The sequence below is a fragment of the Callionymus lyra genome, chromosome 12 (genome assembly GCF_982586985.1).
Source record: "Callionymus lyra chromosome 12, fCalLyr1.hap1.1, whole genome shotgun sequence".
Classification (NCBI taxonomy): Eukaryota; Metazoa; Chordata; class Actinopteri; order Syngnathiformes; family Callionymidae; genus Callionymus; species Callionymus lyra.
The window spans coordinates 1,554,748-1,559,747 of record NC_141829.1 but is presented as its reverse complement, the minus strand read 5'-3'; positions in this window follow the sequence as shown (position 1 = coordinate 1,559,747).

The following is a 5,000-nucleotide window of genomic DNA, read 5'->3' as shown; positions in this document are numbered from 1 at the left end:
TCTCTGCACCTGTTCTCCATGATTGCCTTGTTCACCTGAGCGTGACTCCAACATTGAGGAATCTTTGTTTATTTTCGTTATTCTTTTATTCATGTTCCGTCCTTCATGTGGAGTGAGAAACAAACCAGCTGCTCATGATTGACATACTTTGATTAATATTGATTTAATAGATGTACAATATTTTATTAACGACTTTTACGTTTGAAACCTTTGTTGTTTTATTGTTTGAATAATGAGATTCAGTGATGATGTCACTTCCATGAATTTTTGCTGTTGGTTGCTGGAGGGTCAAAGGTCACAATGATTTGATTTTAGTCAAAGTCACGACAACATCAAGTGTTGATGAAGAGTCGCACAAACATGTGTTAACACACAAACCATCTGTGTTGTTTCATGAATCACTTCTTCTATATTCTTCTATATTTATTTATATTGTTAATAGTCTTTAATATTCTTCAACATTCTTCTATATTATTGATATTATTAATACTCGTCAATACTCTTCAATATTATTTATATTATTTACATTATGTATATTGTTAATACTCTTCAATACTCTTGAATATTCCTCTTTATAATTTATATTATTTATATTGTTAATACTCTTCAATATTCTTCTATGTTACTTTATATTCTTCTAGCTTCATGTTCATGCAGTAACAACATTAAGTCTCATGATCTTCTCTCTACTGTGAACAATATCATCTTAATGATAACCTTATCAGACTCAATACTATCAATGAGTCGTTAAACAAACCAGTCGTGACATCAGAGGCTCAGAAACAAAGATGAAGAACATTTTCATCACAGTTTAAATACTACTGTTACTGTTACTGTTGTTGTTACTGTTACTGTAACTGTTACTGTTGTTGTTACTGTTACTGTAACTGTTACTGTTACTGTTACTGTTGTTGTTACTGTTACTGTAACTGTAACTGTTACTGTAACTGTTACTGTTACTGTTACTGTTGTTGTTACTGTTACTGTTACTGTAACTGTTACTGTTACTGTTACTGTTGTTGTTACTGTTACTGTAACTGTAACTGTTACTGTAACTGTTACTGTTACTGTTGTTGTTACTGTTACTGTTACTGTAACTGTTACTGTTACTGTTACTGTTGTTGTTACTGTTACTGTAACTGTAACTGTTACTGTAACTGTTACTGTTACTGTTGTTGTTACTGTAACTGTTACTGTAACTGTTACTGTTGTTGTTACTGTTACTGTAACTGTTACTGTTACTGTTACTGTTGTTGTTACTGTAACTGTTACTGTAACTGTTACTGTAACTGTTACTGTTACTGTTGTTGTTACTGTTACTGTAACTGTTACTGTTACTGTTACTGTTACTGTTGTTGTTACTGTTACTGTAACTGTTACTGTTACTGTTACTGTTACTGTTGTTGTTACTGTAACTGTTACTGTTGCTGTTACTGTTACTGTTGTTGTTACTGTTACTGTTACTGTTGTTGTTACTGTAACTGTTACTGTTACTGTTACTGTTGTTGTTACTGTTACTGTTACTGTTACTGTTGTTGTTACTGTAACTGTTACTGTTACTGTTGTTGTTACTGTTACTGTTACTGTTGTTGTTACTGTAACTGTTACTGTTACTGTTACTGTTGTTGTTACTGTTACTGTTACTGTTGTTGTTACTGTAACTGTTACTGTTACTGTTACTGTTGTTGTTACTGTTACTGTAACTGTTACTGTTGTTGTTACTGTTACTGTAACTGTTACTGTTACTGTTACTGTTGTTGTTACTGTTACTGTAACTGTAACTGTTACTGTAACTGTTACTGTTACTGTTACTGTTGTTGTTACTGTTACTGTTACTGTAACTGTTACTGTTACTGTTACTGTTACTGTTGTTGTTACTGTTACTGTAACTGTAACTGTTACTGTAACTGTTACTGTTACTGTTACTGTTGTTGTTACTGTAACTGTTACTGTAACTGTTACTGTTGTTGTTACTGTTACTGTAACTGTTACTGTTACTGTTACTGTTGTTGTTACTGTTACTGTAACTGTAACTGTTACTGTAACTGTTACTGTTGTTGTTACTGTAACTGTTACTGTAACTGTTACTGTTACTGTTGTTGTTACTGTTACTGTAACTGTTACTGTTACTGTTACTGTTGTTGTTACTGTTACTGTAACTGTTACTGTTACTGTTACTGTTACTGTTGTTGTTACTGTAACTGTTACTGTTGCTGTTACTGTTACTGTTGTTGTTACTGTTACTGTTACTGTTGTTGTTACTGTAACTGTTACTGTTACTGTTACTGTTGTTGTTACTGTTACTGTTACTGTTGTTGTTACTGTAACTGTTACTGTTACTGTTGTTGTTACTGTTACTGTTACTGTTACTGTTGTTGTTACTGTAACTGTTACTGTTACTGTTACTGTTGTTGTTACTGTTACTGTTACTGTTGTTGTTACTGTAACTGTTACTGTTACTGTTGTTGTTACTGTAACTGTAACTGTTACTGTTACTGTTACTGTTGTTGTTGTTGTTACTGTTGTTGTTACTGTTACTGTAACTGTTACTGTTGTTGTTACTGTAACTGTTACTGTTACTGTAACTGTTACTGTTGTTGTTACTGTAACTGTTACTGTTACTGTTACTGTAACTGTTACTGTTGCTGTTGCTGTTGCTGTAACTGTTACTGTTGTTGTTACTGTAACTGTTACTGTTACTGTTGCTGTTACTGTTGTTGTTGTTGTTACTGTTACTGTTACTGTAACTGTTACTGTTGTTGTTACTGTTACTGTTACTGTAACTGTTACTGTTGTTGTTACTGTAACTGTTACTGTTACTGTTACTGTAACTGTTACTGTTACTGTTACTGTAACTGTTACTGTTGTTTTTACTGTAACTGTTACTGTTACTGTTGCTGTTACTGTTGTTGTTGTTGTTAGTGCTACTGTTACTGTTACTGTTGTTGTTACTGTTACTGTTACTGTTGTTGTTACTGTAACTGTTACTGTTACTGTTACTGTTACTGTAACTGTAACTGTTACTGTTACTGTTACTGTTGTTGTTACTGCTACTGCTACTGTTACTGTTACTGTTACTGTTACCTTTACTGTTACTGTTGCTGTTGCTGTTACTGTTGCTGTTGTTGTTACTGTTGCTGTTACTGTTGCTGTTGTTGTTACTTTTACTTTTACTTTTACTTTTACTGTTACTGTTACTGTTACTGTAACTGTAACTGTTACTGTTACTGCTACTGTTACTGTTACCTTTACTGTTACTGTTGCTGTTGCTGTTACTGTTGCTGTTGTTGTTACTGTTGCTGTTGTTGTTACTTTTACTGTTACTGTTGCTGTTGTTGTTACTTTTACTTTTACTGTTACTGTTGTTGTAACTGTTACTTTTACTGTTTCTGTTACTGTTGTTGTGTAACCTGTGATGTTGTGTGTCACTTGTGTTACCTGTGATGTTGTGTGTCTGTTTTGTATCTGTTTTTTGTCTGTCGTTTGTCTGTTGTGTGTCTGTTAAGTGTCTGCTGTGTGTCTGTTGTGTAACCTGTCATGTTGGTTGTGTAGCCTGTGATGTTGTGGCGTGTAAGTGTGATGTTGTGTTGTGTAAGTGTGATGTTGTGTAAGTGTGATGCTGTGTAAGTGTGATGTTGTGTAGTTCATGCGAGGGTTGAGGCTCTGACAGATCATTAATTAATTAGACACATGACTTATTAACAAATGACTGAATAATTGATTAATTAACACAGAAAGTCAAACACTGTTAATTATGATTCTCAGTTTCCATGGAGACGCAGACGATCAAACGTCGCTGCAGGAGAAAAACTCTCTGGTTGTTGTTTGTGTCGAACTCGTTTGTTTTTGTTCGTTTGATTCATGAAGATTTGAAGCAAAGAACAAACAAAACATTGTTTTTACAACAAACACAAGAATCAAGATTTATTTGTTTCATCCATCCATCCATCCATCTATCTATCATCCATCCATCCATCCATCCATCCATCCATCCATCCATCCATCATCCATTTATCATCCATCCATCCATCCATCCATCCATCCATCCATCCATCCATCCATCCATCCATCCATCCATCCATCCATCTATCTATCATCCATCCATCCATCCATCCATCTATCATCCATCCATCCATCCATCTATCATCCATCCATCCATCCATCCATCATCCATCCATCCATCCATCATCCATTTATCATCCATCCATCCATCCATCCATCCATCTATCTATCATCCATCCATCCATCCATCTATCATCCATCCATCCATCCATCCATCTATCATCCATCCATCCATCCATCTATCATCCATCCATCCATCCATCATCCATCCATCCATCCATCCATCCATCCATCCATCCATCCATCATCCATCCATCCATCCATCATCCATCATCCATCCAGCCATCATCTATCATCTATCATCCATCCATCCATCCATCCATCATCCATCCATCCATCATCCATCATCCATCATCTATCATCCATCCATCCATCCATCATCCATCTATCATCCATCCATCCATCCATCCATCCATCCATCCATCCATCATCCATCCCTCCCTCCCTCCATCCCTCCCTCCCTCCCTCCCTCCCTCCCTCCATCATCCATCCATCCATCCATCATCCATCCATCCATCATCCATCCATCCATCATCCATCCATCCATCCATCTATCATCCATCCATCCATCCATCCATCCATCTATCATCCATCCATCCATCCATCCATCATCCATCCATCCATCCATCCATCCATCCATCATCCATCCATCCATCCATCATCCATCATCCATCATCCATCATCCAGCCATCCAGCCATCCAGCCATCATCCATCATCCATCCATCCATCCATCCATCATCCATCTATCATCCATCCATCCATCCATCCATCCATCATCCATCTATCCATCCATCCATCCATCATGCTCCATCCATCCATCCATCCATCCATCATCCATCCATCCATCCATCCCTCCATCCCTCCCTCCCTCCCTCCC